The 22,818-nt window shown below is 37.3% G+C and overlaps 1 protein-coding gene across 7 annotated transcripts in view; it reads left to right on the top strand.

Annotated features, from left to right (window-relative positions):
- Nucleotides 1-420: 420 nt before the first annotated feature.
- Nucleotides 421-22,818, top strand: part of LOC109410678 (protein amalgam) — a 373,824-nt gene continuing 351,426 nt past the window's right edge. The window contains exons 1-2 of one of the 7 annotated variants that reach the window (XM_062856460.1): nt 421-551; nt 825-1,246. The gene's annotated coding sequence lies outside the window, so the exon portion shown is untranslated. Of the gene's footprint in view, nt 552-691; nt 1,247-11,274; nt 11,591-22,818 lie in introns of those variants that run through there. The other 6 variants (XM_062856461.1, XM_062856459.1, XM_029875829.2 and 3 more) reach the window with 6 other exon arrangements.

Consider the following 22,818-nt stretch of genomic DNA (forward strand, 5'->3'; position numbering starts at 1 on the left):
TCTCTGTTTTGTTTCACTTCTCTAAGCTTGTTTTAGTCCCAACCATTCGGGAGAGATAATTTATCCCTTTCGCTCTCTCAGTAGGGAAAACTTTTCTCATCGCATAAAAATTGCCTCTCGATTTTCCCGGTTACAATCTGTTCCAGCACAAACAGAGCGAGAGTTTTTCCTTCTTTTGATGAGGAGCGCATTCTTTCCGGCATTTTGCCGAGAGAGAGAACACCAACGTTGATGATGACGATGATGATGCAACATGCTTGTCGGTGGGTATCCTGTTTTTATGCTCACCACAACCGAACCGAGTTTTTCCCGAATAAATTTTTCGAGCGATTCCTTCCCTACCATAGTGCGTGCGATTCAACTCGGGGATCCTTTTTACTTTTGGTACTGGCCGTTTTTCCACTCAGTAGCAGTTTGGACTTTTCTCGGTCTACAGCTCGTCCTCGGTTTGGCTTAGCCCACTCGGAGTGTTGACGGATAGAGATCATACACTGACTGACTGCACTGCACTGTAGGAAGGATTGTTCTTCTGACTCTCTGTGTGTCTGTCTGTCAGTTGGTCAACCAGGGGACTGTTATGGTCTTCTTGTTTTCTTACCCAGCATTAAAATTATGCTGCTGTGTTGAGAGATAGGTTGTCAGCTTGAGCCCTACGCTTGAGCCGCTGTTATGCTGGGTACGAAAACATTGCATTGGTGGGATAGGGATGACAATTCCTTGTGGTCAACTTTGGAGGAATTTGACACTGTCGTCGTCGGATTTGCGCTTTTCCGTTTTCCTGCCGCTACGTTGGCTGAGATCATCTGACATTTGGTGGATTACAGTTTGAAGTGCGCTTTTGTGTCTGAGCCCGTGGTCATTGACGTCGTCGAGTCCTGGTGTTGGCACATAAAAAAGGAAGAATTAAAAACAGCGGTGTGAAACAATTTGGGATATTAAACGACAGCGCTGCCGTGCATAAAGCAGGTATCTTACTCAGAGTGACATCGCCTGGTGAGTGGGGAGTGAGAATCGGTGCGGAAAAAAGTGTGTGGAATTAAGTTTGGTCGAAATACATAAAGTGTTAATCTACCCCGAGTGCTGTCATTGGCGGATGCCCGGCTGAGTTTGCTGATTTTTGGCCTTGTGAGTCGATTGCGTGCCATTCTTTATAACAGTGGATAGGATTATAGAGTGATCCAAGTTTATTGCGAAAAGTGAAAAATCGGGGATTTCAAATTCAAACAACAACATAAAAACTATAAAGGTAAATAGGAACTTCGGAAACTTCAGCATGTTTGGTGCATGGAAGTATTGGCAATAAGAGTTTGGAAATCGCTTATTAACACTAACAAATATAAAAAGGTCAACTCTAAATTATGCCGTATTACCAAACAGTTTTAAATATGAGTTTAAAGAGACGAACCAGCCAAGGGCTGAAAGTCTCTCTAATAAAGACAAATCAATCAATATGAGTTTACTACGGCGTTCGTCATAAATACTATTTGTGAAACATGAATTTGAATGGAGTTTTGCAGCGAATTTGATGCGAAAAAAAAACGGATTTTGCTACTATTTTTGGTTGCTTGGTTTGGTTTGGTTGGAATGTTAGAAATCCGTTAAAATCGTCATACTTAACTGAAGTCCGGAAACTACATTCGAAATTAAGCAATTTCAATTAAAAACGATCGGAGCCAATATAAACCTGGATGTTTGAATAATGTTGTTCTGAAGAAAGCACGTAAAACCAAGTGTTCTCTCAAGGAGTTTCTTCAGAGATACGTTCACGGTGGAATTCAATCCAGGATTATGGATTTCTTCTGGGAAACTTCCTCAAAGGTTCTTTCAAAACTTTTACTAGTTTTACCTACAACACTATTGCAAGAGTTTCTTCAGGGATTTTCTAGGAACCCCCTGTCGGGCTGTTCGGGGTCGTTTAGAAGTTGACCGTCATGTTAACTTCTTTTCTCGATCAGCCTAGATAGCTGTGTACCGTCTACCCTCGTTGGTTTGACCGCATCTAATCTGAACACTTTTTAATTTGACCCCCGCTAATCTGTACATCGTTCAAACTAAAAATGCTTCAAACGTCATTCTGCTCATGGAACGGGGTGAAACGGAACGCAGAATCAAAACAAAATAGCAAAAAGGGTTACCATCAGTGTGTTTTTCGATGGCCACAGGGTTGCTAGAAGTTCAAATTAAAAAATGAACCCCGTTGGTTTGCATGCGGTGTCGTTCAAACCAACGGGGGTAGACGGTAGTGTGTAGTGGTTGTCTCAATTGGCTAAGAATAACACTACAGACCGCCTGATCCAGTGGTAAGAGTCCACCAACAGGTGACCCCTAATTCATGGTGTTATGCGGCTTTATGCTTACCGTGCCAAGGAATGAATGGTTAGGGGGGTCTAATAAAAACCTAACCACAAACGGAACCTGCGGAGAATTAGGGCGTCCTCCACAGTATTACGCCCTTACTGCGCTAACCGGAGCAATGGTGCAGTGGACCTTGTGTTTCTCTGAGATAATCAGTTGCCCTTCTTAAGTCTCAAGTTTGAGGCTAAATAAGGGCGGGATTATTCAAATGTTGTAAATTACTTTCATTACTACCTTTATAGGTTCACTTAATGCGTTTTGCCATTGGCGTTTTTCACTGATTTGGTTTGTCGTTGATGTTTCCTTTTTGTGCTGTGATTGTGATGAGTGTAATTCTGTCTAGTTTGGGTAGTGGCTACGGCTAGGAAACCTCAGATCAATTTTCAGCGTAAAAAGCGTGTGTAGCCTAAGTGGCCAAGGTTGCAACCATTCATTTGCAAAGATTTACATTCATTTGCTATTATCTCAGTTCAGAAACATGCTATCGAAAAACAATGTATGGATAAATTTAACCTTGTAGTTTTATCTGAAAGTTTGTCGAATAACATTGGGGTTGCACACGCATTCCAAAGTCATAAGCGAGCTGTGAATGCAACTGTCCACTGCGTGAATGAAATTTACATTCACCGCGTGGAGAGTTGCCTTCACAGCTCGCTCACGACTTTGGTATACGTTTGCGACCCCAATGTTATTCGGCAAACTTTCAGATAAAACAACAAGGTTAAAGTCATCCATACATTGTTTTTCGATAGCATGCTTCTGAACTGAGATAATAGCAAATGAATGTAAATCTTTGCAAATGAATGGTCGCAACCTTGTAAGTGGCTCTACTTAAAAAAGCTCGTTTTCGTAGGGTTACTTCTGTATAGGTTACCTTGTGAACCCAGTTTTGCATCTTTCATTATAAATGAATTGTCGTGCCTCGAGCATGCTATATTTTAGAATAACGGTAACAGTATGTTTCAACCTTTCCTTATGGATGCCTTCAAACAAGCTCTTGTTTTCAGCATCATTTTGCTGATATTTGGCATTTGAGATGCTTCAGTTCATGGATAACTTAACATAGAATTGCACCCAACCCAACTCTGCATGAGCAGAATTTTTCATGAGTTGACTGATTGGCATGTGTCGGATGAGGAGTCTTCATATGACTTTCTTATCACTTTTGAGTGTTCCTTCGCAAACTTTGCGTATTCAGGCGTCCCTGCTCAACAGACTAGGGAACCTGCACTAATTGATTGCGACCACATTTATGGATAACTCGCTTCCATTGCTACTCCAAGAGTGTTTCATTGTGGTTTGGTTACTACAATACACTCCATTGTGGTATACCATAACTATTGCTTTGAATGAAGCTTGTCCTGCTGCGGTCTGTGTGGACCACAAGAGGTATTCCTGAATGGAACTCTGACCTGTTCAAGCTCAAAATATCTTCGGATAAACCAGTCTTTTGTACAGCTACAAATTTCTAGCTTTTGCCTCGAGGATTGTAGCTATTGAATCGATTTAATGGGCACTAAGAAGCTCTGCTTACTTCGAATCTCCAGGAGCAAATGAGTTTTTGTCCTATGTCTCTCCAAACGGATTTGAGTATTTCAAACATGTTTTGAACTCTTGTAGTTTTCTATTGCGTATTTTCATGGCGTGAAATTACTCCATAGTTTTATCCCGAAAGTGCGCGTGCGTTGTATAAAGAAGGAATGAGTTCCAGATTTATCTGGTTACCTCATTCTTTCTGAAATGTTTGAAACGCATTGTCGATTATCACGTCTGTGATGTTCGTCTGGCTAACATGCCTATTCATGTGAACTCACATGCCTCCCAATATGTGATGTCCACAGTGACTCTTTTACACAAAGTTGTATACGTTTTCAAGAAAGCACTCGCTCAAACGTAGGTTTTTGCTTGGGTGATTTCCTGAATATTGAGGATGCTTTCGATGACGTGCCTTTCAATGTCATATTGAAAGTCGCATGACGTCACAAGCTACCACCAATGAGCTATAGGCTCTCTTTACGCGTATGCGTTTTACAGTGTCCTTTTCAGCGCACTGATTAAAACTGTTGTGGTGTGGGCTATGAGCTCTTGTTGCTCTTATGCGTTCATTCCCTCCTCTAGGGCACCCCCTCCTATTTCATCACCTTTCCCTTTCCTAATCCCATTCCATCCCTTGTCCCATTCTCCCTCAGTAGCCTAAAGTTCAGGTAAGAAGAAACTTTATCGGTTAAGAAGAAACAAACCATCATCCTTTACCATACAAACAAAATCAGTTTTTTCGCTGAAATCACAATCAATTTTAATGAAAATTTATCACTGTACTCTATTCAGCATCTGGATAACAGTGACATATGTTTCATGGATGGTTTTTGGATTCCTAGCAAGAAAACTGCTTTTGAAAAATTGATGATTGCTGATGACTGACAGTGTGTAAAGTTAATTTTTATTATGCCTATTTCAATGTATCAGTTATCCGTGAGAAATGTAGCAAACATTCATTTTAGGCTTTATAGAACCTTCAATTGAAACCCATTCGATGTGAAAATGACTCGAATCAGCGTCGTTGTGACGAAGAAAGCAGTAAGAGTGACGAATGAAGTGAAGCGCTTGGATGATGTTTTATTGTTCCCGTCGTCAGGGTCCCTGCGATGCTGGAATTAGCTTGCAGACAGCGTCATGTTTTTGTTTCGACGATATCAGTTTGAAGTTGTTCTGTAACCATCTCAGAAGCTTTGATGTTAATTAATTTCGACTCTCCACAGTATTAATTTACTTTCACTGGAGGAATTCCAGGAGGAATCCTCTCATTATTCACAAGAATGTCTAGAGGTTATCATCGAATTTTGCGCTAGAAAGTTTTGTGAAGAACGAGAGAAACTTTAGAAAACATACCACAAATGATCCCCGGGAGCTTCGGGAGATATTCCGGAAGCAGCCTTTGAAGAAATGCCAGCTCCAACTATTAAATAAATTTCACAACAGTTGCGGTAGGAATTTTAAAATGAACCGCAGAAATCACGGAAAATCTCGATGCGAAATCTCGGGGGGATCTCCGCAAGAAGTACTCGAAAAATATTCAGAAGAAATCCCGGAAAGATCTGTTAGAGATAAACAACTAAGAACCCAAGGCTTTGGGGCTGTCCATAAACCACGTGGTCATTTTTTTTGGGACTTTTCAACCCCCTCCGCGTGGTCATTTGTCCATACAAAATTTTAAATTTGTCCATACAAAATGATCATTGGCCGAACCCCCCCTGACCACATGGTTTATGGACAGCCCCTTTGCCTCGAAAAGGACTCCATAAAGAATCCCTGGAGAACCACGAATAGCATTCCCGCAAAGATTTCCCGGATAAATTCCGAGAAATACTTACAGAGAAATTCCAGAAGGAAATAGTGGAGAAATCCTGGCAATATCTGCATTTTATCCCGGGATATGATGACTGGCCCGGGAGTAACTCTGGAAACAATCTAGGGATGATCGTCAGAAGAAATCTGAACAGAATCTACGGAAGAAACTTTGATAGAAATACAAAAAGGAACACAGAGACGGATTCAGGATAACCTCCTTATAAACTTATGCCGTTTTTATTTTTTAACCTGAGTTGGAACTGGATTGGCGGAAAATGTGTTAACAAACAACGTCAAAAAAACTTCAGTACAAGCGAAACCGAAGTCGGGAGCAAAAGAAAAACGGCCTTAGTATTTTTCGGTTTCCAGTCACAGAAATGCGTTGAATATTTTAGATCATCGCCATCGTTTACAACCTGTGGTTGGTTGGTGATGATCTAAGCTAATCAACGCATTTCTGTGACTGAAAGCCGAAAAATACCAAGTTTCACGTGAATCCAGTCATACCCCGTAAGACTCCTTGAGAAACTTCTATGAGAAAACCCGGAAAAACTCTTGCGAGAAATTCTGGAAAACCAGCGTTAAAAAGGGGATGAGTTGTCGAAGAAAAAGTTGTGGAAAAATATCGTATAACCACTCATGAAGAAATTCTAAGAGAAACTTTGTTAGGAATACAGGGAGGAAAAAAGAAAATGATTCCGGATAACTTTCAAGCGAAACGTCTATGAGAAATACCGGAAGGAGACGAATGCCGAGAACGGTAAAGTCTCTCTAAACAAAAAAAAAAAAAAAGAAAATACCAGAAGGGTCTCAGCAAGAAATATCGGAAAAAATCGTGGATGAATTATGACAGATATATAAGGAAAAAAAAAACTCCAGCATAAACTCCAAAAGGAACTCCGAAAGCAATCCCTGGGAAACCACTGACAGACATCCCGCATGGGCTTCCCAGACAAATTCTTAGACAAACTTCGAGAGGAGTTCTAGGAGGAAATAATGGATAAATCCCGGCAGAAACAATTGTGAAAGTCGCAGGAGGATCTCCGACAGAAATTTGGGAAAACTCTGCAGAAATCTGGAAACCTCTATAAGAAATCTCTATGAGAAATCTGGGAAAGACTTGCTTTCTAAATTTTGGTAAACCTTCGGAAAAAAAATCCCAAGAGAAGCTGTGGAAGAATATCAGAAGGAACTCCACCAGAAATCCCGTAAAGAACACTGGAAGCATTCCTTGGAGAACTACCGAGAGAAATCATTCAAGGATTTCCAGTGGAAATCTCGAAAAACGTGTACAAGTGCCTGAAGGAAATCTGGAATATATAACAGAGAAAACTCTGCAAGAATCTCGGGATGATCTTCAGGAAAAACTCCTTCGGAACCTTCGGATGTAACCTTGAAGTAATTTCTCTTGAAACCACGGGGTTACTTCTTCCAGTAACAACTCCTGCAGAAATCCTGGGGTTGGGAGATACTTTGATAGAAATATATGAAGGAAAACAGAAACGAATGCCGGACAACCTCCAAGTGAAACCTTCACGAGATATCCCGGAAAATCTCCAGCAGAAACTTCGGAAGAAGTTCCGAAAACAATCTCTGGGAAGCCACTGTGAAAAATCTTGCAAGGATTTTTCGGACAAATTCTGAGAAACGCTTGCGGAGGAATTCTGAACAAACGTCAGGAATTTTTGCAGGGAAAATCCCGGAGAAACAATTGTGAAAGTCTCTGCAGGATCTTCAAAAGAAATGTTCGGGAAAACTCTGCAGAAATCTTGGGAGAAATCCCAAAATAATCTCCGGATAAGATTAAAAGATTAACATGCCTCTGAAGCCGGCGTTCTGAAGATGTCTCAGGAAGAACTCCAGGAGAAATAAGGAAGCCCCTTGGAATTTTCCGCAATTCATGGTAAACCCTGGAGTTTTTTTTGCGAGATATTTTTCCAAAGTGTTGCGATACATTAGCAGGAGTTCCTTTAGAGATTAAAAAAAATCCAAAATCATTCTCCAGATACTCTGATAGAAATACAGAAGGAAACACAGAAACGGACTCTGGATAACATCCAAGACAAGCCCCGAAAAGAACTCCAAGAACAATCCCAGGAAGAGTATGGGGAGCTATTTAGTAGAAGACCTCAGATAGAAATTCCCAGAGTAGCTGCTATAGAAATCCCAGAAGAAACACCGATACAACATCCGGGAAAAGTTCCGGTAGCCTGGTGGAATCTCGTAGAGAATCTCATCCGGAGATGTCTCAGAACTTGCATCTCTAAACACGTGGTGAATGATCTTTATGCTATTATGTTAAAGTTGGTACAAAGATATGTCGCATTGGATGGATTGTCGCAACAAATACAGGTTGCGACATTAAATACTGATAATGCACGATAGTTGAAATTTGATTCAGTGGACACTTTATGATTCGAAATAGCTAGGCAAACGATCATTGAAAAACAAAAAGTCAATGATTCATTTGAAAGTTCAGTGATGCATTTTGTCACCTTCATCAGAACCGTGAACCATCACCAGCACTGACTTAGATCATCACCATAAAGTCACATCAACACTGATAAAAACCAAACTTGTATCACTCTGTCCTTGCGCTTTCTGGTTCGCTTTCTCGAATAGACTTAGTAGAGTATCTACAGTCGCAAACACCAGAAAACACTGAATTCCTTTCGCGTCAGTCGTCAACCTTCGTTTTGCGACCGTCGCCACTGACATGGATGTGATTGTCATGACAAGGGATGCCATATATACAGATTTATCTGTATTATACAGATAAATATCTGTATTATGAGCATCCGTACAGATTTTGTTTTATATGAAATACAGATTTTTGAGCTTGGGATACAGATTTTTCTCCCAAATTTTGTATGGGATACAGATTTTTGAAAAGTGCGATACACATTTTTCAAAAAATCATCTGGCATCCCTGGTCATGACTCTCTTCTTCACCTTTTATTGCTGTACGTACAAGCTCAAGTATAAGAACGGCACGACGTCACAAATCCCATTCGTTTCGCCTAGCTCAGAGGCAGTGCACCCTGTCTACAGTGAATTCTCTCACTTTGCACATCATGCATATCTGTTTAGCGAGGTTGACTCTCTTGCAACCCGCCTGAAATACACTCAGCAACTAACATCACTGCAAAGAGGCAAACGGTGAAAAATGCTTGATGATGATGTACCTATTCTATGGTGGAGGATGATATAGAAATAAGCTTTTGCAAGCTTAAAAAAACATACCTTGATTAAGTTACTATATATTTACCTAAGGTGAATAAAACGTGTGGAATGCGGTGGATCTCTTCAGTCGAGTTAAGTAGACACTGAAGACGACCTAACAGTTGAGGTCCAAATACGGATTCAAATTCTTAGTGGAATTAAAAGGAACAGTACTTAATCCGATTTTCTTTTTTATTTTCAAAATGCTTGTTTTTTGGGCGTGAAATGCTAAACTGATTCGTATCACTTGAGGAAAGTAATATTAGAGATATCCTGCAGAAATCCCTGGAGGAATTTATTATTGCATAACTGCACGAATCCTTTAAGAATCCTTACAGAAATCGCTGGAGAAATCTCTGGAATAATTCTTGAAGAAATACCTTGTCAATCCCTCATCATTGCCTGGATAAATGTCTGGATCATCTTCTTCTTCTTCTTCTTCTTCTTCTTCTTCTTCATGGCTCTACGTCTCCACTGGGACTTGGCCTGCCTCGCTTCAACTTAGTGTTCTTTGAGCACTTTCACAGTTTTAAATTGAAGGGCTTTCTTTGCCTGTCATTGCATAAATTTGTATATTGTGAGGCAAGTACAATGATACACTATTATGCTCAGGGTGTCGAGAAAATTTTCCCGACCGGAACGGGAATCGAACTCACCGTCTCCGGATTGGCGTTCCATAGCCTTAACCACTAGGCTAACTGGAGACCCCTGTCTGGAATGACTTAGAAATCACTGGAGGATCAGAAAATTACTTTAAATATTGCTTTGAAATTCCTAGAAAAATCTCAAACGATTTGGTAGTATGTCAGCATGATTCACTGTGAGAATTTTTAAAGGAATCTCTATATTGCTGGAGGAATCCTGGCTAGAATTACTGGAAGAATATCTGGAAAACATCTATGATTTGACAGCAGCCATTTCTGTCGGAATTTCGAGAGGAACTCCCGATGGAATTACAAGTGAAATTACGAGAGAAGTTTCGGAATTCCTAAAGTGTAGTTCGCACCTGAAAAGTACTGTGGAAAAGGATAGGACAAGAAACGGTCAAGAAATGATTTCGTTGTCAAAATTTCTTGAGCGGTCCGCAGCTGAAAAGAAATAAAAATTGTGTAACGCTCGTAACGCCTGCCGGGCAAATCAAATGGAGCTGACACTTTTCCTTGCGGAAAAATGTTCCGTTCAATTCTAGATTGGGGAATAATTCTAGATTGAGTTTAAATAAGGGCGAAAGTAACATGAGCGAGTTCTCTTCATTGACTCTCTCTTCTTCAAATTAAAGTGACAAGATGCAAGTATGGTTGCACTTTTTTGTCATAAATCGCTAGTTTGCGATGCAATCTAGCGTCTAAGTGTAAAAAAGTTTGATTGAATTTGCATCTTGTCACATTAATTTGCAGAAGAGAGAGTCGATGAAGAGAACTCTCTCATGTTACTTTCGCCCTTATTTAAACTCAATCTAGAATTATTCCCCAAGGAAAACTGACATTTCCTCCCATACTAATCAGTTGTCAAAATTCCTTTGGTAAAGAGAGGGATTTTTTCTTGAGTGCTTTTCTTACCAGGTGCATACTAGGCTTAAAGGAATAAAAGATGTATAAAAGAAATTCCTGGTGGAGTCCGTGGAAACAATCTTTGAAGTTATTTTCGGGTATCATTAAGAAGCCCATTAAGAATTTCAGGTTTTTAAATAAGAAGGTATATGTATATGGTTCTGGTCAATAAGACTTTTTTTTGCGTTCAAAGAAGTTTGTAAAAATTGGGTCAACAATATGATACCATTCCTGCATATCATAAAAGATCTAACAACTGATTCATTTAAAATAGGCATTCACCCAACCTTTATAATATTAGCTATCGAAAAAGTGATAGATGTAACACTCTGCTCAAGAAATAACCATCTGACATGTGTAAGATGAGGAGTACTGACCATCGCACTATCTCTCATAAATATTTGATTGTTACTTTCAGGAATTCCTGGTAAATAAACTGAGATCTCTCTACTGATTTTTCTACTACCAAATTTCATGGATAGTCATCATCTATTGGCACTCGAAATGATTTGGATGATGTCGTTCATACTTCAATGTCCTTCATCATGAATGCTTATGTAGAAGCTTGCCATGCTCCGGTGGAATCGAACTCACGACTTTGTTAAACTCGAACCTTTGTTAAAACTTGGTGTCTAAAACGCAGTCAAATGGATTTCCACAACTGATGTTGCTTTCAACAGTATTTCCCGTGCACCAAATGAGCTGACATGTTCAGAAGCTCATATTCACTACCAAAACTTTCATCACAGACCACAAAGTTCGAAATTCCCGTCCTAACTCATTGTGGTCCACCCTGCAGGTGAGAGTTGTTGCTGATCGCCAGCAAATATTCACTCGGTGTGTGCGAAATTGAAAAGTCCGATGCGCAGCGCTTCACTTCGATTCCCTGGCTGTCTAGTCTAGCGCATTGGTGGGTGGCGCCGAACGTGATAGTGAATGCAAGCGAGAATTTAAATTAAAAAAGGATTAAGGGATTAAAACAGTGCATCGACGTGGAAAATTCAGTGCATGTGAGCACACACACAAAAAGTCCCAGTTCGTTCGGGAACAGCAGCGTGTTTCGACACTGACTGGTGTGAACCTGCGGAGCTTTAACCGGATGCGGAGCGAAAAGTGTAAGTGCAACGTGGAACGGGAAGTTGAACGGGCGAGAAACAGGACGAAAGGTGGTAGATAATAACTCAAAAACTGCTGCGAGAAAAAACTTCATAACATAACTACAACACGGAATAATGATGTGAGCGCATTCAACACATAAAGCTTGTGAAACCGGCGAGCTATGGTGAGATAACTTTTTGTGCGGGAGGAATGCGGAATGCAAACAAATTTCAAGCTCTGTGAGCGAGTGAGCGACAAACATCAGACACAACATTTGAATGGCGATGGCGAAAACTGGAACGAGTAAGGTTGAATGAATTTGTGTGAATGGCATTGACGATTCAAAGGGAGTCGTAAAATGTGGTTCACAAGCGTTTGACGCTAGTTGTGACTATTAATTTGAACTAATAGTAACTGTTTGATTTGTTTTTTTTTTTCGACTGGAACGGGATATAGCAACTGTTTAAATATATTTAGTTTAAGTTTTAGTCGCCTGAAAATATTTCGGAATAATTATTTACCTGTTGCTCACGATTATTTAAAATTGCTATAATGGGTTTCAAAAGGCCGATACCAGAGGCACGTTATCCTCCATTTGGGATATTTGTGCCATCGTCTAATGAACAATCCTCTAAAATATGTTTAGAAAGTCTTCCAAAAAGAGAGAGATAATTTATCAGAAACGCATCTGGAGGTTTTCAAAAAATCTTCCTACATTTTATCGAAAATTCTTTCAGGGATTCCTTCGAAAATTTTTCCAAGAATTCCTCCAGGGATTCCCCAAGGATTTTTGAAACCAATTCCCCTGGGGATTTTTTTTAAGAAATTTCACTGCAGAACTCGGTTGGACAATATGGGCTAGAATTGTCCATGATTTTTTTCAGAAATCTCATATAAGATTACTTCAACATTTTTTGAAAGAATTTCATTAAAAATTCTCTAGATATTTATCCACAATATTTCTTCAGGGACGTTTCTAGGAAATCTTCCCAGGGGATTTCAGAACATCTTCCAAAAATTCCTTCAGAAATATAGCCATTGACATCCATGGATTCCTCCAGGAATTCGTTCTCGAATTTTTGCAAAAAGTCTCCCAAAGATTCATTTAGGAATTTTCTTTAGCGATTGCTTCAGCGATTTTTCCTTCTCAAATTCCACAAGGGATTGTCCCAAAATATCTAAAATAATTCTTTATTGATATTTTGAATTTGTTGGTTCAGAAAATCCACCACAGATATCTATAAAATACGAACATACTTTAGAAATTCCTCTAGGAATTTTGTTTTTCAGAAATTTCTGAAAGGTTATTTCAAGAAAAGGACATTCTTCAGACATTCTTTCTACTTCCTTTTCTGAAAATCTTGCAAAACACCTTTAGAAATAGCACTAGGGATTCTTTAAAAAAAAATCCACTTGATATGTTCTAAGAAATTTCCGTCCGAAATTCCTCAAGATTTCGTTCGAAAATTTTCAAAAAACCTTCTTTTAGAAAATTTTGCGTGAAATGCTGAAGAAATTAATCTACAGTCCAGATATTAAAAAAAAATATTCAAAAACTATTTCGTAGGGTTTTTAGAAAATCATTCAAACAGTCCTTTTCCCGTTCCTCCAGGAATTTCTTCGGAAATTTCTCTATAGATTCCTCCATTTTTTATTTTTCTCAGATTTGTTTCAAAAACTGTTCAAAGAATTCATTTGGAAATTTTCTTCAGGGATTGCTTTAGATTTTTTCCAGGGATTCCTCTAGAAATGTCTCTTTATAATTTTCACAACACAATTTTAGGACATCATTGATTGGTTCTAAAGTTCTTCAACGAATTTCTTCAGAAATATCTCCGAGGGTTTTGGGAAATCTTCCAAAATTTATTTTGGATTCCTTAGTTAATTTTGCCAAGCACTCCAGAAATTCCCAAGGGAATTCTTTCATTGATTCTTTCTAATAATCTTCCAAAGATTCACTAGGCAATATTCTTTGGGGTTGTCCATAAACCACGTGGTTATTTCTCTGATTATTCCAACACCACCTTCTCACCCGCGTGGTCTTTTGTTCATAATAAAATGTAAATTTTTTTGTGAACCGTGATCTTTGCCCTGACCACGTGGTTCATGGACCGCCCTTTATAAATGTTTTTGGAAATCCCTCCAAAAGTTTTGGAAATTATTCTTTGCATGGATTTCTTCAGAATGTTGTCCATGAATCCCTTCAGAAACTTCTTAAGGGATTCATTCACTAATTTCTCTCGAAACTGCCCGAGTAACACACTTGTCACCGAAGAGTCACGGCGGCGCAGGTTTATGTTGCGCGGAAGTCACTGTGACTTACTTCTGGTAAGTAAGTATTTTTTTGTTAGAAGTAAGTCGCAGTGACTTCTGTTCTGCGCAACATAAACTTGCGCCGCCGTGACTCGTCGGTGACAAGTGTGTTACTTGGGTGCTTACGATTTTTTTCTTAAAATTATTTTAGAAAGTCATGATTGCTTTTTTTCAGAAATTTCTTCATGGATTACCTTAAAAACATCCACAGATTTTTTTCTCAAAACTTCTGGCAGATTGGCTTTCAGAAAGTTTTTCAAGGAATACTTTGGAAATACGCTCAAACATCTTTCAAGGAGCTATCCAAATCTGTTTTATTAGACAAAGATTCTATTAGAAAATTTCCACGGATTGTTTCTGACAATATTCTAGACATTTTTGAAATTTGTCCTTGGATTTTTTTTTCAAGAATTATTTAAGAAATCTTTCTTCGGATGTTTCCTAGGAATTTCTGCGATAACTTTTTTTTTTCAACTTCTCGGGAGATTTTGTTGGGAATACTTACAGATAACACTAGTTTGCAAAATAAAACGAAAGTCGTGAACTTCTGTCAACGACCAAAATTTTTGAAGTATAATTTAGCACTGATTTCGTAACCGCGCTTCAAAAAATTTTAAGTAGAGCATTTTTTGAGGTTTAGCTCAATATCGAGTTTAACAATTTTTTTAAAATACGGAATTTACTAAAATTCAAATATCTTGCGTTTTGTTCAACCAATTTCAAATCTTTTTCCATAAATAAAAAGCTGATTACAATACCATTCGATCATCTGAATGCAGGTTTTGCATCAGATTGATGAAATTCAAGATATTGACGAGTGTTTGGGACAATCTCCTTAAATTTTAGCAAAATTTCCAAAAATATATGAAGAAATGTATTTTTTTCAATAAGAAAGAAGCAATCTAAAAATTCTTTCTCAACGTTTATTTGACATATCATATGTGGGTGAGTTACAGCTCAATTGGAGCATTGATTACGGAGAATGAGTTGTGTAAAGTGAACGACTTTGCTTAAAAATAGAACAGAAATCGATTTCAAATCATCAACCTTGTATGGAAAGTCGAAAAAAAAATCCGCTCTACTGTAATTTTTTTCCATCACGTTTTCGAACTCAGGGCATGATTCTACACCAAAAATGATCATCAGCTTACCGAGTTCAAAAATGCTTTAAACTAGTGTAATCATCTATCTATTTCTCCTGTTATTTCTTCAGTGATGTCCTTAGATATACATCCTACAATCGTCTAGGGATTACACTAATTGTAAGGTGTGTTTGGAGCAATATTTCTAAAGCTATCTAAAGAAATTTTTCTAGGAGTTCGAACAGAAGATACCCAAGCAGTTTCTTCATGTATTCCTCCATGAACTTCTTCAGAAAATCCTTTTCTATTTCAACGCGAATTCAACTCAGATTCCTCCAGGGATCCTTTCAAGAATATTTCTAGAGATTTCTACAGGTATTCGACTAGAGATTTCTTTGATAGCACTAGTTTACAAAATAAAACGAAAGTCGTGAACTTCTGTCAACGACCAAAATTTTTGAAGCATAATTTAGCGCTGATTTCCAAACCGTGCTTCAAAAAATTTAAAGTAGAACAGTTTTTGAGTTTTAGCTCAATATCGATTTTTACAATTTTTTAAAATATGGAATTTAATAAAATTCAAATATCTTGCGTTTTGTTCAACCAATTTTAAATCTTTTTCCATAAATTAAAAGCTGAATATAATACTATTCGATCATCTGAATGCAGGTTTTGCGTCAGATTGATGAAATTCATGATATTGGCGAGTTTTGGGGACGATCTCCTTAAATTTTAGCAAATTTTCCAAAAATATATGAAGAAATGTATTATTTTTTTTTTCAATAAGAAAAAAAAACAATTTAAAAATTATTTCTCAACGTTTAAATGACGTATCATTTGTAGGCGAGTTACAGTAAAAAATTCAGCTCAATCGGAGCATTGATTACGGAGAATGAGATGTGTGAAGTGAGCGACTTTGATTAAAAATAAAACAAAAATCGATTTCAAATCATCAACCTTATATGGAAAGTCGAAAAAATTTCCACTCTACTGTATTTTTTTTCCTTGGCGTTTTCGAACTCAGGGCATGATTCTACACCAAAAACGATCATCAGCTTACCGAGTTCAAAAATGCTGTAAACTAGTGTAGTTAGTTTAATAATTCATTATTCTTAATCCTTCAGAAATATATTTAGAAGTTCCTCAGGGATTATTTCAGAAATATCACCAGAGTCTCGTTAGATATTCCGAAGATTTCTGCAGAAGTTCTATCATGTATTTTTTCTAATGAACTTTCTAATGGAATTGCTATAAAAATATTACAAAAAATCCTTCAGTTATTTTGGGCTTACGTTTTTCTTGAGATTTGGTTATTCTTTTTTTTAACAGGAAATAGTTTTATGAATGAGTGTAATCAGTTTTTTACTTTTTAATTCCACTCTATATTGCTTATGAACAATTGATTACACTTACTCAAAGAGGGTATTTTGCTTAGAGGGTTCGAAAAGTCGGTACAAGAAGAAACAGTTGTAACAGTTATTTGCTGTTCGCTCTAGAAATCATTACATAGACAGTTGTGAAGAAAGAACTTATAAAAATACACAGTCTAAACATGGAATAGCAATATTGAATTAAAATGAAGTGAAAATTATTATAACACAAATTCATATTATGTGAGGATGATCATAGAATTACAATGCTTAATATCAAATCATTCATAATTATGCTTCTACGTGCCTGTAAGAGTAAGTTTTGTGCTGACTTCTAATTCCTTCAGATCTTTCAGGGATGGATTCGTAAAGTTTGTCCATGGATTCATTCACAAATTCTTCTAGGAGTTCCCTCTGAAGTTTCTCAAGGGATCCTCTAAGCATATTTTCCTCTGATTGCTTCTGAAATTCCTCCATGAAATTCTTGAGATTTTTTCTTGAGTATTCTTCAGAAATTTCTGTTCAGATTCTTCCAAAAAAATATAAGATGATTTCTTAATAAAACATTCCACAGATTTCCTCAGTTACTGCTAGAAGGATTATTTTAGATTATTCTCCAGGGAATCCTTCAGAAATCTCTCGAGGCATTCTTTTGCAAAATCTTTCATGGATTTCTTCAGAAATCCTGTTAGTAAATATCAGATGGACGCGCGCCATCAAGCAACCGAAACTGCACCGCGCTCTCGTTGTATACAATGAGCGAGGTTTTTTGGTAGTGATGTACTTTTTACAACAGCGCTCGTGCTGAAGGTTTAAGGAATCCCCCCACAATTTCTTCAGATTTCTATCAGGATTCCTTTGGAAAATCTCCCGATGATGTCTTCAGAATTTCCATCAAAGATTTTTCGGAAATTCTTCCGTTGATTTCCTAAAAAAATCTCCAGGGATTCATTTCGCTATTCTTTCAAAGTTTCTTTCTAAAATTTTTCCAAAAATTCTGTTTAAAATTGTAGTAAACAGACATGGCCGCACTGAGCTCATAAAAGTTTTGCTCTTTTGATTTGCATCACGAAAATCATCGTAAAAAAATACAGAATTATCATGCGCTCAATGCGGATAATCCTGCTCCTAAAGATTCGCCCAGATTTCTCTTCAAAGTTTCCTTCCAGGGAGCCTTTCTGAAAACCTTTCATGGAGTCCTTCTGAAATTACTCTAGGAAGTTAATCATTTAAGTTTCCAATGATTCTTCAAAAAATAATTTTAGGTTTCTTCTGAAACATTCCCAGGGATGCTTTGAAAACTTTCTCCAAGGAGGCCTTTAGATATTCCTGTAAAAAAATCAGTAGGCGTTTTTCAAAATTCCTCAAGGATTCAATGATGAATGTAAATGCCTTTGCTGGCATTTTACCAGATTTGCTGGTGTATCTGAAACATACTGGAATTAATTTCAATAAGATGGCACGAAATGTTGCTAATTGACAATTTGAGAGATGAATATTGTGAAAAATCCACCAGAACGCGATTTTTTTTTTCACAAATGTTATCTCTCAATTTGTCAATTAGCAACATTTCGTGCCATGTAATTATTTTTTTTTTCCAGTATCCTCAAGGATTCTCTCAGAAAACCTTCTAGTGATTTCTTTAGAAATCCTTCCATGGATTTATTAATAAGGATACCTTCAGATATTCAGATATTAAATCCTCCAGGTATTGTTTTTAAAGAATTATAGAGGATTTTTTTCGGATTTTTTTTCGGATTTTTTTCCATATTTTTTCCGAAAATTCTCTGGAGATTAAATAAAACTAGAACTCCCTTGGAACATTTTTTCATGACTACCTTCCGAAATTTCATCATGAATGCCTTTCTGATTTTCAGTTTTATTAGAAACTCCCGCAAGAACGTCACTGGAAATTCCTGCATGAATGCATGATTCTTTTCAATGATTCTAACAGAATGTTTTCGGCTTTGCAGTCTTGTTTGAGTGGAACGAACTATTTAATTTTAACTGACGTTTCGACACCAAGTTCGGCGTCTTCTTCAGGAAAAAAAAATGGACAAACAACCACAGTTTTCTCCTGAAGAAGACGCTGAACCCGGTGCCGAAAAGTTGGATGAAATTAAAAAGTTTGTTCCATTATAGCAAGACTGCAAAGCCAAAACTGTCTCCGATCTCCAATTATTGTAAAACCAGCATAACATCTTCTAGGTACTTTATCTATAATTACTCAAGAGTAACTTCTAGAATTTTCTGAAGGAGTATCTCCAGATATTGTATTGTGATTTTCCAATATTTTTGGAAACTTAAAAATCTAAGAAAAAATACCCTTGTTATTATTTCAAACTTTTGCGCTCCCTCCTCACGTGTAAAAACAGCGCCTTTATTAAATGGTGATTTTTTTATTAGTCAGAACATCGCCTATGTGATTTTTTCAATAGTTTTAGCGCTCTCATAAACATAAGAAAAATAACCACTGCAGTTTGTCAAACAAATTCTGCATCTTCATTTTACAAAAAAAAATCTATTTCGCCCTCCCGAATAAACCAAAATTGCCTAAGTGAACTTTCAAATCTTTTAACGCCCTCACACACATAAGAACAAGAGCTCTTGTATATATTACAATTGATTGTATCGCCATACATGTAAGAAAACCCTATTTTATTGTATTGGAAACTTCTCTTGCCAAAAACAAGAAAATCTCTTGTGTGATTTTTTTCTTTTTTATTTGTTTTTTCGAACGTACAAACAAAAAGCGGTGTATTTCTTCAACAGATTTTATCACAAATTCCAAGAGGGATTTTTCCGGAATTCCTTTGGAAATTACACTAGACAGGATTGTTCAAAAATATCAGAAAGAAGTCTTTAAAAATCTTACATCGATAGCTTAGGAAATTCCTCCAAAAATTTCTTTAAAAATGTAATTCAGTAGATTGTTTCTAAATGCCTTCAGATATTTTTCAGATTTTTTTTTCAGGGATTCCTGTGGAAAGCCCTCCAGATATTTTTCAGAAATTGTCACAAAAATTCATTCGGAAATGTATTCTAGAATTCCTTTAGAATTTGATTGAAATCCCGTCTTAGTATTCATTAGGAATTATTTCTTACGTGATTGCTTCAAACATTCGGATGTTTAAAGCAATCACTAAAAAAATTAAAATAAAAAGAAATGCATTCCATCACGGATTCTATAATTCTGAAATTTCTCAAATTGCTTCAGAAATTCATCGCCGAATTTATTCAGGATTTTCCCTATGAGTTCTTTCAGAAATTCCTACAGAATTTTAACTGACATTCTCCAAGAAAGGCTGTCAGGATGTATTCCAATAATCAAAAAACATATTTAGAAATTCCTTCAAAACTTACTTTCAATTTTCCATTACAAAATATTCCAGGGATTCTTACAGAAATTTCGTCAGGTATCATTTGAAAAAAAAACCCTTACTTGGGATTACTTTATAAATTCCTCAGTAGAACCTTCAAAAATATCTTTGATTGTTTTTTTTTGAAAATTCTCAAAGAATAAATTGGAAAAACTTCCAAATTTTTCCAAAAAAATCTTTAGAAAGCCCTTCAATGTCCCTGAGTTTTATTTGGAAATTCCTCAAGAGATTTCACCGAAAATTTCTCTAAAGAATCCTTGAGAAAACTTTCCATAGTTTTCCTAAGTAGTTCCTTCGAGAGGCCCTATAGAAAACCCCTTTATGGACTCGTTTAGAAATCTCCCTACTGGTTCTCTTGGTAAATCTTTCTTGGATACCTCAAAAATTTCTCCGAGATTTCTTGAAAAAATCTTCACAGAATTCTTTAAAGATTTCCTCAATGGTTTTCTTTACAAATTCCTCTTGGCATAGGCGCCAACTTAAGGAGGGCAAGCATAGTTTCCCTCAATAATTTGACCCCCTCCCCAATAATTTGACCAAATTGGTGCGTCTGCCTCTTGGTATTTCTTCAGAGATTCTTCCCAGAATTCTTTGATAAAATCTTCTATAGTTTCCATTCAAAATTTTCGCAAATTTTCCTCCAAAGATTTTTTAAGAAAAATTTCTAGGGGTTGCTTTAGAACTTCTTTTTAAATTCCTTTGAAAATTCTTCAAAAGGTTCCTCTAAAACTTTTTTCAACAACTACTACAAAAAATCATCTTCTGTGAATATCTTCAGAATTCCTCCAGAATTCCCATCAAAAACTTCTCTAGACAGTCTTCCAGATACTTCTCCAAGTACATAGAAAACAATTCAGAGATTTTCCCAGGAATCCTTCTCTCGATTCTATCAGAAATCCCTCTGGGGAATGTCGAAAGTAATCCACGGATTCCTTCACGAGTTCTTCCAGTGATTCCTTCCGGAAATCAGAAATTCAGAATTCTCTTTGAAAGTTCTTCATAGTTATCTTCATGTAGTCTCCCAGGGATTCTTTTAAAAATTTCCAAGGTTTGCTTCTGAAATTTCTTCTTATACCCAGGGCCGGATCTAATGGGGGAGGGGGGGGGGGGTGTGCCAGGGCTCCGGTAACCCACATTTTAGGGGCCCCCACAAAAACATTTTTGGTTGCTACACATCAACTTTATTTTTCATATTGCATACTGTTCAAAATCAAGGAAATACTTTTTGGCTCATTGTTCCGAGGGGCCTCCACATCTGTTCTGGCCCCGGGCCCCCACAATCCTTAATCCGGGCCTGCTTATACCTATCTATGGATTCCTTTGAAAAATATTCTAATAATGCTTCATGTATTTCTTTTAAAATTTCTGCTGGGATTCTTTCAGAAAAACTCCAGGAATTCCTTCATAAATTTTTAAAATGATACTTTCAGTAATTCCTCTATGGAAACCTTCTTCACAAATTTCTAAAAGGACTGTTTTTAAAAGTCTTCGATGGATTCCTTCAAAAGCTTCTTCAGGGATTCGTTTAGAAAATCTCCCAAGGATTTCCTCAGAATGTGTTTCCAAGGAATACCAAGAATTTGTATCGATTTTTTTTTTTCAGACAAAAAAGGAGAAAAAAAGGAAAAGGAAAATTAATTCCTTTTGAAGACCATCCGTTTTTTAAAGAAATTTTCCTTTAGGAACTCAAACACGTATACTATCACGAACTGTTCTAGGAACTCATGCTGGAATTCCTCCAGAGATTACATCTTTGATTCCAATGGGATTTTTTTAGAAATTCTCCCGGAATTTCCTCCAAGGCACACTGGGCCAGGAACAGAGATTAGCAAGACAAAACCTCTAGCACATTGGGATTACGTCCTATCAAGTTGGTGTCTTCGGCAAAGTTGTTGGGTTTTATCTGCGCCTCAAATTGCGCTTGGAATTTAGTTCGTAAAACCGCCGCATAGGTGGCGCTGCGGTGCTAACTTTTTTATTTCACATCCTAGAGCTTTGGCGTCTCCGCCAAAGTTATAGAACAGGCAAAAATATGAATAGTTGTCGAAGACACTAAAACTGTAGTTCTTAAAATAACAAAGTTACATTGAATTTTATAAACGAACGACTTAAATTTTCGGTTTTATGTCATTATCTTGTTTCTCAGCCTACATGTTTCCATGGCAACAGAAAACAACAATCGCAGTAGTCGAACAAGATCGTACATTTGAAATTGTATTTCACTCTTGCAACAATCATGCGTTTTGAGGAATAATACATACATTTGTCTAGGTATTACTAGTAGAAATTCCTGTTTTAGTGTATATGAGTGATATAGCGTAATCTGCACCTTCCTGATTTTGCCTGAATGAAACGCATGTAGGTTAGTAAATTCGCTTCTTGAATCTTTTTAAACATTCGGGACCGCAACAAGACGCTGCCACTCACTTCACGCCCACCGCAAATTCCAGATTGTCGTGCATTCAAATAAGTTTATTTTCAGTATTAGACAAGTCTAAAGAGGAGCCTAATTTGAGCCCAAACGAATTCAAAAAATAAACTGGATCGGATATAAGTTAGCTGAGATATTGTGGTTGGCGTAAAATGGATGACAGCGTCTTTTGAGTCCCAACTTTACCTTTAATTTATCCGTTTTCACGTCAAATCTGAAACAATATCAACTGCAACAGAAAATCTGAAAGATTTGTCAGATAAAAGTTGTCGAATGATTCATTTCACAGTTTTAGTGCGATTACAAAATAGCAGAATGGCTAGAGGTAGATTTTTTTATTTCACTAATATGTTATTATTGTTTTAATCGCCGCGATTTGATGTGCTGGTAGTTCATCGATTGGTTTTCGGCGAGAAATAATTAAAAACTTATTTGCCAGACTGTCCGGACGTTTCGGTCGATTTTACTGGCCATCTTCTGCGGACTAATCTTCCAGCCGTCTCTTCACTATCAGTTATGGCCGTCTGATAGTGAAGAGACGGCTGGAAGATTAGTCCGCAGAAGATGGTCGAAGGCCAGTAAAATCGACCGAAACGTCCGGACAGTCTGGCAAATAAGTTTTTAATTATTTCTCGCCGAAAACCAATTGATGAACTACCAGCACATATT

The sequence above is a fragment of the Aedes albopictus genome, chromosome 3 (assembly GCF_035046485.1).
Source record: "Aedes albopictus strain Foshan chromosome 3, AalbF5, whole genome shotgun sequence".
Lineage (NCBI taxonomy): Eukaryota > Metazoa > Arthropoda > Insecta > Diptera > Culicidae > Aedes > Aedes albopictus.